Genomic DNA, 14,807 nt, shown 5'->3' on the forward strand with positions numbered 1-14,807 from the left:
CCAGAGCTGCAACTGCCTCACTTCCCCACTCGCCCTCCCCGTTTACATTTTCCTGCTCGTCAGTGATTTAACGAAAACCAAATGGATGCGATGTCATTCTGGAGCCTCTCTGTCGATTCCTCCGTTTCAGTTCCAAAGTGGCCTTGATCTCGGGACGCAACTTAATACTAGCGACGCTCTGAGAGTGTAATTCCATTTCATTGCTGTTGCTGATTGAATGAGCCACTAACGTGCGAACTGCTCCAAAACATGATTCAGGACCTCTGGTGCCAACTCTCGCACGTTGAATAATGACAGACAGCTTCCAAATGCGGTCTTTCAGAGACGACTTTGTGGTACATTTGACAGACAGACTAGTTCAGGACTCCGTCGTGCGCTGTGACACCAGCGCATCAGCTTCTTCCCTGTCTTTGAACTGGGCCGCCTGCGCAAGGAATGCAAATGCGGTACTGCTTTTCGTGGAAGGATCAGAACGGAGTACCTACACTCTCAAACAGAATGGCATATGATCAGAAGCTGGTTGGAGAAAAACTTTACAATGTTTTGCACAGTCATTAAATGGAATTGCATTACCTTTCACTACGAGAGCAGATTTGGTCAAACAAATTCGAAGGCAGCTTTGCAGATGGGAAAGCAAGCAAGAGAGCTCCGTTCTTGTCCATGTAAAAGGCTGCAGTCGAGGAACGACGCAGTTTCTGCCCAACTTCGAACTGGGGACTTTTCGCGCGTAAGGCGAACGCGATGACCACTAAACTACAGAAACAAGCCTCAGCCATCCCTGCTGCGGCTCAGTGGCGTCCAGCACTGAAAGTTGTGTGATTGGTGAAACTCACTTTGTGTTTCCAATAGCTCGTTGTTTAATGGGACTTGTTTAATTTTGGTTATGTGGTGAGCATAGACGAGATGCACCGAAGTATCTGTTTCCACGCAGTGTGCCCCAATAATGTTGTGTTACTTACACCGGCTTTAAGGGATTTCTTCTGAGCGGAGTTTGCCGTCGCAGTCTATGGCACAATCCGTTAGTCTGTTCGACTGCTCACGGGAAAGTAGTATTATGAAACATTGCAGAAACAAACGGCTGCCTTACTTTTGCTCCGACTGACCATACTATGTGAAGTTTTCCCAGATTCTCAGTTCAGGATTTTTGCATCTGGAAGTTACCTCAGAAACCCTGTTAATTCCTAATGTATTGAGCGAATCGCAAAACAGAAAGCATTAAACACGGAACACAAACAAAGCTGGCAAACCAAATGCATTTTCAGACACAGCGAGCATGAATGCTAAATGTGAGACAGTCCGAGGGCATGAGCCATAAAGTAATCACACAACTAGCAACAGGGCAATTCCAAACTACTCTTTCAAACATGCTGGACCCTGACTGCACCACCACTTCCCAGACAATGCTGAAATGAGAGAAAGAAAGAAGATAATAAGAATGGGCCATAAAAAGTGAATTTCACCAATTACTGTCTCGATTAGATTACCTTTCCCTTCCGATGTCTCCAGGACGGAAATGAAGGAAATGGGAGAAATTCAATAACATATGACATCGAAAATCATTGGAACGCTTTTCTCATTTGCCAGAAAACCAAATAACGACGAGTCGAGTTGGGGTGAGTTGAAAACTCGAGAGCATAGGTTTAAGGTGAGTGGGCTGAAATTGACAAAGGACCTGAGGCACATTTCCCACACAGAAGGTTGTGCGTGTATGGGATGAGCTACCAGAAGAAGTGGGGGAGGCTATTACACTCAGAAAATTTCAAAGGTAATCGGATGAGTTTCTGGACAGGCTGGGTCTAGAGGGATTGGGGCCAAATGCTGGGGAACGGGACTTGTTGAATTTTGACGATGTGGTGAGCATAGACGAGATACACCGAAGTATATGTTTCCACGCGGTGTACTCCAATAACGTCGTGTTGCTTACACCAGCTTTAAAGGATTACTTTTTAACGGAGTTTGCCGTCGCAGTCTGTGGCACAATCATTTAGTCTGATCGAATGCTCACGGGAAAGGTAGTATTGTGAAACACTGCAGAACCAAACGACTTCCTTACTTTTGCTCCGACGGACCATACGCTGTGAAATTTTCCCACATCCTCAGTTGAGGATTTTAGCTGCTGGAAGTTACCTCAGAAACCCTGTTAACTCGAAAAATATTGAGCGAATCGCAAAACAGAAAGCATTTAACACGGAACACAAACAAAACTGGCATACCGAATGTATTTTCAGACACAGCGAAGCATGAATGCTAAATGAGAGACAGTCCGAGGGCATGAGTCATAAAGAAATCTCACAACTAACAACGGGGCAATTCCAAACTCCTCTTTCAAACATACTGCAGCCTTAGTGCACCACCATTTCTCAGACAATGCTGTAAAGAGAGAAAGAATGAACATAATAAGAACTGGCCATAAAAAGTGAATTTCACCAATCACAGTCTCGATTAGATTACCTTTCCCTTCCGATGTCTCCAGGACGGAAATGTAGGAAATGGGAGAAATTCAATAACATATGACATGGAAATTCATTGGAACGATTTTCCCATTAGCCAGAAAACCAAATAACGATGAGTCGAGTCACCGCAGGACTTTGTTTCACAACAGCGATGAAAGAACAAGTCTCCATTCGGTTCCTGCAAAATCTCAACTTGCCTGGTACATAAAGCAACAGTAGAGCTGCTTGCGATTTTCCGCGCGGGAGGCGAGCACGATCATGGCAGCACAGACACTTGGGAAATTTCCGCACTTTCCCACACCACAGTTAATTCCCCGCGAAATAAACGCTTTATTCTTCTGTTTTAAACATCAATACAGCGGGGATCGAAATAGCATTTTAACAAGCTGCGTCGTTGGAGTTGATCAACAGAAATGGCAGCGGTGGGATTCGAACCCACACCCCTGTTGAAACTCGAGCCTGAATCCAGCGCCTTAGACCGCTCTCAAACAGAATGGCATATGATCTGAATCAGATTGGAGAAAAACAAAAACACACACACACAACTCTTCACCAAAATCCTGTTTCTTGCCAGTAATCCGATATGCAGTAAAACACACAATACAAGCCTCCACCTCCACGTTGTCTCACGCTATTAAGCAGATATACGCAGAAGCACACACACACACACAACCTTGCTCCAACACCTTGCCTCCGGTCAATAAACAGATATACACAGAAACACACACAAATCTCTAAAGCACCTCCCTGTCTCCTGCCATTAAACAAATATAACTGAAACACACACACAACACACACACACAACCCTTCACCACCACATTGTTTTCTGCCATTAAACAAATATACACAGAAACACACACAATAATCCGAGACCACACTGTCTGCTGCCATTACACAGATCTACACAGAAACGCACGCACACACACTCACACACACAATGGTGCACCTTCACACACTCTCCGGCAATTAAACAGGTATAAAAAGAAACACACATATATCGCCACACCATCTCCCTGTCTCCTGCCATTAAATAGGCTTACACAGAAACACACAAACACACAACCCTTCACCACCACATGGTTTTCTGCCATTAAATAGATGTATACAGAAACACACAAACACACACGCACACAAACACACACGCACACACAACCCTTGACAACCAATTTGTTTCCTGTCATTAAGCAGATATACACAGAAACACACACACAACCCTCCACCACCACACTGTCTCCCGACATTAAGCAGGGATATGCAGAAACACATACACACCAATCTGCACCAATACCTGTCTCCTGTTATTAAACAGGTACAGACAGAAACACAAGCACACAACCTTCCACCACCACCCTGTCTCCTCCCATAAACAAATCTATGCAGAAACACACATACACAACCCTCCACCATCCCGCTGTCTCCTTCCATTAAATAGATATACACAGAAACATACACACAAGCCTCCACCACACCCTATTTCCTGCCATTCATCAAATATACATTGAAACATACAACACAACCCTCCACCACCACGCTGTCTCCCGCGATTAAGCAGATATACACAGAAACACACACACACACACAACCCTCCACTAACACCCTGTATCCTGTCAATAAAGAGAAATACACAGAAACACGCACATCCCTCCACCACCACATTGTTTTCTGCCATTAAACAAATATACACAGGACCACAAACACACACAACCCTCCATCACCACCCTGTCTCCTACGATTATACAGATATACACAGAAACACGCACACACCACCTTCCACCACCACCCTGTCCCCTACCATTAAACAGATATGCACTGAAACACACACATACCCAACCCTCCATCACCAACCTGTCTCCTGCAATTAAACAGATATACACAGAAACACGCACATACTCCCTCCACCACCACCCTGTCTCCTGTCATTAAACGGATATACACAGAAACACAGACCCATACATCGCCCTACCACCACCCTGTCTCCTGTCATTAAACGGATATACACAGAAACACAGACCCATACATCGCCCTACCACCACCTTGTCTCCTGTCATTAAACAGATATGCACTGAAACACACACACATCTCTCCACCACCACCCTGTCCTCAGCAATTAAATAGATATACACAGAAATACACACACGCACAACCCTCCACGACCACCCTGTCTACTGCCATTAAACAGATATACACAGAAACAAACACACGCAACTCTTGACCACCATCCTATCTCCTGCCATTAAACCGATATACACAGAAACAAACACTCACAACTCTCGGCCACTACCATGTCTCCTGTCATTAAACAGATATACAAAGAAAGACTCATACAAACACAACCCTCCATGACCATCCTGTCTCCTGCAAGTAAGCACATAGACACAGAAACACAGATATTCTACCTTGCACCACCACACTGTGTCTTGCCATTAAATAGATTTACGCAGAAAAACACACACACAGTAGCCTCCTCCACCACCGTGTCTTGCAATTAAACAGAAACATACACACATATTTCCAGCACCACCCTGTCTCCTGTCATTAAGCAGTTAAACACAGAAACACACACATATCCCTCCTCCATCACTGTCTCCTGTTATTAAACAGTTATACAAGGAATCACGCACGCACACTACACTCCACCACCACCCTGTCTCCAGCCCTTAAATAGATGTATACAGAAACACACGCACACAACACTCCACGAACACCCTGTATTCTGCTATTAAACAGGTGGCTTGTTGGTGGTGGAGGGTTCTGTGTGTTTCTATATATATGTGCTTAATGGCAGGAGACATGATGGTGTGTGTGTGTTTCTCTGTATACCTGTTCAATGGCAGGAGGAAGGATGGTCATTGAGGGTTGTGTGTGTTTCTGCATATCTCTATTCAATGGCAGGAGCCACGGTGGTGTTGGAGGGTAGAGTGTCTGTGTTTCTGTGTCTGTGTGCTTAGTGGCAGGTGACAGGGTGGTGGTGGAGGGTTGTGTATGTTTCTATGTATATCTTTTTAAGCTCAGTAGACAGGGTGTTGGTAGAAGTTTGTATGTGTGTTTCTGTGTATATCTGTTTAATGTCAGGTGACAGGGTGGTGGTCGAGGTTGGTGTGTGTGTGTTTCTGTGTATATATGTTTAATTGCAGTAGACAGGCTGATGGTGAAGGGTGGTATGTGTTAGTTTCTGAGTATATCTGTTTTATGGCAGGAGACGTGGTGGTGCTTGAGGGTTGTGCGTGTGTTTCTGTGTATATCTGCTTAATGGCAGGCAGCAAGATGTTGGTCAGGGATTTTGTGTGTGTTTGTGTGTGTGAGCGTTTCTGTGTATATCTGTCTAATGGCTGAAAACAATGTGGTGGTTAACGGTTGTGTTTGTGCATTGCTACGTATATCTGTTTAATCGCAGGAGATAGGGTTGTGGTGGAGGGTTGTGTGTGTGTTTCTGTGCATGTCTATTTAATGGCAGGAGACAGGGTGATGGTGTCGAGATGAGTTTGTGTTTCTGTTTATATCTGTTTAATCGCCGGAGAGAGTGTGGTGGTGGAGGGTTGTGTGTGTGTGTGTTTATGTGTATATCTGATTAATGGCAGCAAACAGGGTGGTGGTGGAGGGTTCTGTATATGTGTGTGTTTCTGTGTATATCTGTTTCAGGGCAGGAGACATGATGGTGGTTGAGGGTTGTGTGTGTGTACTTCTGTGTATATCTGCTAAATGGCAGCAGAACAGGGTGGTGGTGGACGGAAGCGTGTGTGTTTGTGTGTATATATGTATATTTGTGTGTATATCAGCAGACAGGGTGGTGGTTGAGGATTGTGGGGTGTTTTTCTGTGTATATCTGTTTGGTGGCAGGAGAAATGGTGGTGGTGAAGTGTAGAGTGCGTGTTTGTGTGTATATCTACTTAATGGCAGGGAATAAGGTAGTGGTGAAGGGTTGTGTGTGTGTGTTTCTGCATATATCTGTTTAATGGCTGCTGACAGGGAGGTAGTGGGGGGTTGTGTGTGTGAGTGTTTCTGTAATATCTATTGAATTGCAGGAGATAGGTTGGTAGTGGAGGGTTGAGTGTTTCTGTATATATCTATTGAATTGCAGGAGACAGGGTGGTAGTGGAGGGTTGTGTGTGCTTCTGTGTACATCTGATCATTGGCAGAAAACAATTTGCTTGCGCAGTGGTGTGTGTGCAGTTCTGTGTATCCCTGTTTGATGGCAGGAGACAGGATGGTAGTGGACCACCTGCACCACCACCTACCACATACCATTAAACATACATACACAGAAAATAAAACACACACAAACATCTCCCCCACCAACACTCTGTCTCCTGACATTAAACAGATATACATAGAAACACACTCACACACACCCATCCACCACCACCCTATCTCCTGCCCTATCTCCTAAGCACATAGACACAGAAACACAGAAAACCTACTCTCTACCACCACCCTGTCTCCTGCCATGGAAAAGATATATGCAGAAATTCACATGCACACACACACACAAAAGCACACACAAAACTCCATGAACACCCTGCTTCCTGCCATTGGACAAATATACACAAAAACGTACACACAACAAACTGTCTCGTGCCAGTAAGCACATATATACGGACACACACACACACACACACACACACACACACACACACACACACACACACACACACACACACACACACACACACACACACACACACACACACACACACACTCAGTCACTCAAATCTCCTTGACCACCCTGTCTCTTGTCATCAAACAGTTATACACGGAAATACACACACATACAAACTTGCACGAAATTTACATCTGAGGTAATGGCAGTTACTATGCGATCAGGCAAGATTTAGGAAGTATAGGATGGGGAAGGAACCTGCAGGGAATGGGCACATTAGAAATGTGGAGCTTATTCAAGGAAAAGCTCCTGAGTATCCTCGATAAATATGTATCTGTCAGGCAGGTAGAGCGCGGGAGCCGTGGTTTACAAAGGAAGTGGAATCTCTGGTCAAGAGAAAGAGGGAGGCTTATGTTCGGATGAGATGTGAAGGCTCAGTTAGGGCACTTGAGGGTTACAAGGTAGCCAGGAAAGACCTAAAGAGAGAGTTCAGAAGAGCCAGGAGGAGACATGAGAAGTTGTTGGCCGATAGGATCAGGGTAAACCCTAAGGCTTTCTATAGGTATTTAAGGAATAAAAAATGACTTTCCACGTATGGTGTCAGCTATTACAAGGGGGCATAGCTTTAAATTAAGGGGGGGGGGGTAGGTATAGGACAGATGTTAGGGGTAGATTCTTTACTCAGCGAGTCGTGAGTTCATGGAATGCCCTGCCAGTAGCAGTGGTGGACTCTCCTTCATTATGGGCATTTAAACGTGCATTGGATAGGCATATGGAGGATAGTGGACTAGTGTAGGTTAGGTGGGCTTGGATCGGCGCAACATCGAGGGCCAAAGGGCCTGTACTGCGCTGTATTCTTCTATGTTCTATGTTCTATGTTCTATGACAAGAGTAAGATTAGGGCCAATCAAGGATATTAATGGGAAGTTGTGTGAGGACTCGGAGGAGATAGAGGAAGCACTAAATTAATATTTTTAGACAGTATTCACTCTAGAAAACGACAATGTTGTCGAGGAGAATACTGAGATACAGGCTGCTAGACCAGGTGGGATTGAGATTCACAAGAAAGAGGTATTAGAAATCCTGCAGAGTGTGAAAATAGATAAGTCCACTGGGCCGGATGGGATTTAGCCTGGGATCCTCTGGAAAGCCAGGGAGGAGGTTGCCGAGCCTTTAGCATTGATCTTTAAATCGTCATTGTCTACAGGAATAGTGCCAGAAGACTGGAGGATAGCAAATGTGGTTCCCCTATTCAAGCAGGGGAGTAGAGACAACCCTGGTAATTATAGGCCAGTGAGCCTTACTTCAGTTGTTGGTAAAGTGTTGGAAAAGGTTATAAGAGATAGGATTTACAATCATCTAGAAAATAATAATTTGATAATGGATCGTCAGCACGGTTTTGTGAAGGTTATGTCGTGCCTTCTTTGAGAAGGTGACCAAGCAGGTAGATGAGAGCAAACCTGTTGATGTGGTGTATATGGATATCAGCTACGCATTTTATAAGGTTCCCCACAGTAGGCTATTGTTCAAAATGCGGAGGAATGGGATTGTGGGAGATATAGCAGTTTGGATCAGTAATTGGCTTGCTGAAAGAAGACAGAGGATGTGGTTGATGGGAAATGTTCATCCTGGAGTCCAGTTACTAGTGATGTGCCGCAAGGGTCGGTGTTAGGTCCACTGCGGAGGAACAGGAATTCAAAGCACTGGGCTTATGATAAGATTCTTGGTAGTGTAGATGAACAGAGAGATCTCGGGGTCCAGGTACACAGATCCTTGAAAGTTGCCACCCAGGTTGACTGTGCTGTTAAGAAGGCATTAGTAGAGGGATCGAGTTCTTGAACCATGGGGTTATGCTACATCTGTACAAAACTCTGACGCGGCCGCACTTGGAGTATTGTGTACAGTTCTGGTCACCACATTATAAGAAGTATGTGAAAGCTTTAGAAAGGGTGAAGAAGTGATTTACTCGGATCTTGCCTGGTATGGAGAGAAGGTCTTCCGAGGAAAGTCTGAGGGACTTGAGCCTGTTTTCGTTGGAGAGAAGAAGTTTGAGACGTGGCTCAATAGAGACATATAAGATAATCAGAGGGTTAGATAGGGTGGACAGGGAGAGCCTTTTTCCAAGTATGGTGATGGCGAGCACGAGGGGGCATATCATTAAATTAAGAGGTGACAGATATAGGACAGACCTCAGAGGTAGTTTCTTTAATCAGAGAGTAGTAAGTGTATGGAATGCTTTGCCTGCAATGGTAGTAGATTCGCCAACTTTAAGTAAATTTAAGTCGTCATTAGACAAGCATATGGACGTACATGGAATAGTGTAGGTTAGATAGGTTTCAGATTGGAATGACAGGTCGACACAACATTGAGGGCAGAAGGGCCTGTACTGCGCTGTATTGATCTATGTTCTATGTTCTATGAACACCCTGCCTACTGACCTTAAACGGATATACGCAAAAACGCACATGCATACACAACCCTCAATATCACCCCGTCTCCTACCAGTAAGCACATAGATACAGGAATACAGACACTATACTCTCCACCACCACCTGTCTCCTGCCTTTAAGCAGATATATACACAAATACACATCCCTCCAACACCACCTCGTTTCCTGCCGTTTATTAGATATACACAGAAACACACACGCACAACGCTCCACCATCACACTCTCTCCAGCCCTTAAAACAGATATACACGCACACATCCCTCTACAATCACCCTGTCTCCTGCCCTTAAACAGATATACAGAGAAACACACATATATACAGAACGCTCCACCGCCACACTGTTTCCTGCAATTAACCAGATATACACAGAAACAGACACACACAGCCCTCCACCACCACCAGTCTGTCTCCTATCATTAGGCAGATACTTACAGAAAAACATACACATCCCTGCACCACCACCCTAACACCAGCATTAAACAGACAGACGGAGAGAGAAAAAACACACACACAGACAACCCTCCACCAACACTCTGTCTCCTTGCATTAAACAGATATACACATAAACACACACACACACCTCCGCCACCGCCACCCTGTCTCCTGCCATTTAACAGATATGCACAGAAACACACACACACAAACCTCCACCGCCACCACCCTGTCTCCTGCCATTTAACAGATATGCACAGAAACACACACACACAAACCTCCACCACCAACGTGTCTCCGACCAATAAGCACTTAGACACAGAAACACAGACATATATCCTCCACCACCACCCTGTCTCCTGCCAGTAAAAGGATATATGCAGAAACACCCACATGCACAACACCTCCATGAACACCTTGCCTCCTGCCATTGGACAGATATACACAATAACATACACACACCAAACTGTCTCGTGCCATTAAGCACGTATGCACAGAAATACACACGCACACTCACTCAAACCTCCTTGACCACCCTGTCTCCTGTCACCTGTCATCAAACAGTTATACACGGAAATATACACGCACAAACTTCCACGAACACCCTGCCTACTGTCCTGAAACAGATATACACAAAAACGCACATGCATACACAATCCTCCACCACCACCCTATCTCCTGCAATTAAATAGATATACGCAGAAACACACACACAAGCACAACATTCCATGAACAACATGCCTCCTGCTATGGAGCAGATATATGCAGGAACACGCACACCCCTCCAAGACAACCCGATCTCCTGCCATTAAACAGATATACACAGAAACACACAAACACAACCCTCCACCACACCCCTTTTATCCTTCCATTGAGCAGATATACACAGAAATACACACACACAACCATTGACCACCACCAGTCTGTCTCCTGTCATTAAGCAAATAAATACAGAAAAACACACACAACCCTGCACCACCCCTATCACCGACCATTAATCAGACATAAACAGACAACCCTCCATCAACACTCTGTTTCCAGGCATTAAACAGATATACAGAGAATTGTCTGGCTGACAGAAGGCAGAGAGTGGCTGTAGATGAAAAGTATTCTGCCGAGACGACAGTGTTGAGTGGGGTCTCCCAGCGTTCTGTACTTGGGCCTCTGCTCTTTGTAGTTTTTGTAAATGACTTGGAGAAGAAGGTTGAGGGGAGGGTTAGTAAATTTGCAGATGACACAAAGTTTGGAGGTGTCGGCAATAGTATAAAGGGCTACTGCAGGCTGCAGCGCGACATAGACAGACTGCAGAGCTGGGCTGAGAAATGGCCAATTGAGTTCAAACTGGATAAATGCGAAGTGATGCATGTTAGAAGGTGGAACTCGAATGCTGAATATAGGATTAAAGACAGGATTCTTGGCAGTGTGCAGGAACAGAGGGATTTGGATGTGCAAGTACATAGATGCCTCAAAGTTGGCATACAAGTGGATAAGGTTGTTAAGAATTCATTTGGTGTTTTGGCTTTCATTAACAGGGGGATAGAGTTTAAGAGCCGTGAGGTTTTGCTGCAGCTCTGCAAGTCCCCGGTGAGGCAATACTTGAAATATTGTGTCCAGTTCTGGTCGCCCTACTGTAAGAAAGATACAGAGGCTTGGGAGAGGGTGCAAGGAAGGATGCTGCTTGGACTGGAGGGCTTGCCTTATGAAAAAAAGGTTGAATAGGCTCGGACATCTCTCTGGAGAGAAGGAGGAAGAGAGGAGACCTGATAGATGTCTACAAAATAATGGTAGGAATAGATAGAGTCAATATCTAGAGAATTTTTCCCAGGGCAAGATTGACTGATATGAGACCTGATAGTTTGAAGATATTAGGAGGAAGGTATAAAGCAGATGTCAGAAGTTGTTTTTGTGTTACACAGAGAGCTGTGAATGCATGGAACGCGTTACCAGTGGTAGTCGTGGAAGCAGAGTTTTTGTGGACCTTTTACCGACTTCTAGACTTGCACATGGATAGCAGTGAATTGAGGGGTGTGTAGGTTGTTACTATATTTTACATTAGGATTAAACATCGTGGGTGAAAGGGCCTGTTCTGTGCTGTACGTTCTATGTCCTATGTTCTCTGACAAGGGTGAGTCGACCTCTGACCACCTAATGCCAACTGCAAAAGATGTTTAAAGACTTCATAGAGTTGCAAAGGTGTCAGCATTATAATTATGTTTTGGTCATTGTTGATTTTCTTTTCCTTGATGGGTTGAAGCTTACCACACTTCCAACGCTACTGCTAAAACTGTTGTAAATATTTTACTCAAGCAGATTATTACCTGCTTTGGTATTTGATTTTGTCTACCTTCTGACAATGCCCCCCACCCCCATTTTATTGGAGATATTAATGAGGAATTATGCTCTCATTTTGGGATCCACCACCAACTTCATTGTGCTTATTGCCCACAGGCTGCAGGGCTCGTGGAGCATGGTGACCAGAGTCTGAAAATTAAACTTACCAAATGGACTTCTGAGACAGGTCTTTCCTGGGTTCGGGTGATGCCGCTGGTATTGTTCCACCTACAAAAAACTCCTGTGGGGAAAACTCGCTTGGCCTTTTCTAGCGCTCTCACTCTGTATGATCTGAATTATAAAGTGCACCGTATCTGATCCGCAGGACACACTGCAGAAATTATCCCATCCCAGCGGACTGAGTTGCCTTCATTGATAGAGCTGTCTCCACTGGTAGAGTATCATACAGTAACAGCGAATATCTTTTGATGTCATCCTCGAAGGTACTTGCTACAAAAAAGCTGAAGGCTGCGGGAAACCGCTGTGATCACCGCTAACACAAAGGCCCAGTGGGAGCCTAGTGGGCCCATAAACCAGAAATCAATGGATAAAAACATTCTTCTTTTTAGAAGAATCCGATTCAGACCATCATCTTAACACTTCCTGGGGAGAAAATGGATTTGGGAGAGCGGACAGTCTCAACTGATTCCAGCATTTACAATCTTGGTCCGTGTGAAAACAAACGCAGAATCCTGGAACTGTTTATCTTTCTTCTGAAAAATAGGTTAGTAAAGTTTGAAGATCATAGATATTTCTTCCTGGTGTTCATGAAATGATCTAGAGCAGAGTACAGTTCCCTGAGTATGGTCTGACTTCTGTGTTATGGACTGTGATATTCCGCTCACATGATCTGAACACAGACAAGGTAATGACTCAGTGACAAGATCTGCTGAATCGGATTCTGTGAAGAACAGAAGCCGATGTAATGAAAAGAGCCATAAGAGTGGGAATGTAGCAAATTATTTTCCAGTCTCGGGGAGAGTGCACAGTGCTGTTTCTAGGAGTCAATATCTGTACAAGTAGACTGAAACAGCGTTGGGTGTTATTGTACTGTATCTTTTGTATAATGGCGCAAAAGCACGGAACTTTTGTACAGAGGGGATAACTTCAAAATCCTCAATGAGGCAAAACACACAAATGAGGTAAACAACAAAGTAACCACACAAATTGATGTAACGTCATGGGGTAAACGTCCCTGCTCACATTTTGCTCAAAATCGCTCTCTGTCTAATTCCTAAGACTGAGAATCGAACAGTGAATGGTCTATGTCAATGAAAACTGCTCTGATCTCACAACTACAGCATTTCATACGCCCCGTTATGTATGTCTGGCAATTGTAATTGATCTCTCACTGTGTTACTTCAGCTCACGTAGAGAACAAATATCTATAAGAACAGTCATGTATATGACTGGGATTTGACCCGATTCTGTTGCAACCAATCTATTCAGCAGTCATTGAAATTGTTTCCACCTTTCCTGTGTCGGTAATAAGATTGCATAACTTAGTGGTGAGTTTTCATGCATTGAATTGGACCCAGCATTCTTTCTCACGTTGAAATATACAGCGATATAAAGACATGATGAAATACACGGGCAATGTTTACTGGACTATAAAAACGTTAGGAATGAAACGGCCATGATACCATGTCGTTAGAAACGGTGGAAATGAGGTTTACTTGGAGATAAAGCCACTAGAAACGAAAAGAGGGGATTGAAAGTGATGGTGGCATAGATAAGGAATAATTCGGGAGAAATCAGGAAAGACTTAGTTGTGTGCGAAAAGAGGTTATCCAGCTGATGTGAAGTTGTTAAGAGTAAACACGAGGGAAATTTCCTCGTTTAGGTGAGTGGAAACTAGAGGCTAGAACTTCAAACCCATCGGGGCACAATCAAGAAATTTAGTGTAGGCACTTTTTATTCTGAGAGTTATTGAATTCGGAGATGAATTTTCAGAAATAGAATCATTTTAGGAGCTGATTCAAGAATATTTGAAAAGCGAGTGCAGGCAGACAAGGAGTGAATTAGATTAGATTAGATTAGATTACTTACAGTTTAGAAACAGGCCCTTCGGCCCAACAAGTCCACACTGACCCGCCGAAGCGCAATCCACCCAGACCCATTCCGCTACATGTACCCTTGCTCCTAACACTACGAGCAATTTAACACAGCGAACTCACCTATCCGGCGCATTTTTGGACTGTAGGAGGAAACCGGAGCAACCGAAGGAATCCCACGCAGACATGGGGAGAATTAAACAGTGACGGTAATTCTGGGCTGCCTGGATGGGGATGAAAAATAGAAACATTATCGAATTGGTTAACATTCATAGGAAAGAAATTACATAACAACTGCAACTGAAAATGTTAAGGAAAAGAAGAGATGGTGGAGTTGGAAGGTGCAGCAACTCATTCAACTTGAAATATTATATACCGTAAATGCACTGAGCTGTTTGGTTTAGCTCTACATTAAATGGATGTCGGTTAGCTTAGTCCGCTGACTAACTGGTTTATGAGAAAAGTGAGATCAACAGCGTGGGATTAATT

This window comes from Chiloscyllium plagiosum, unplaced genomic scaffold (assembly GCF_037043375.1).
Source record: "Chiloscyllium plagiosum isolate Xiang-an unplaced genomic scaffold, Cpla_swu_hap1 HiC_scaffold_46, whole genome shotgun sequence".
NCBI lineage: Eukaryota > Metazoa > Chordata > Chondrichthyes > Orectolobiformes > Hemiscylliidae > Chiloscyllium > Chiloscyllium plagiosum.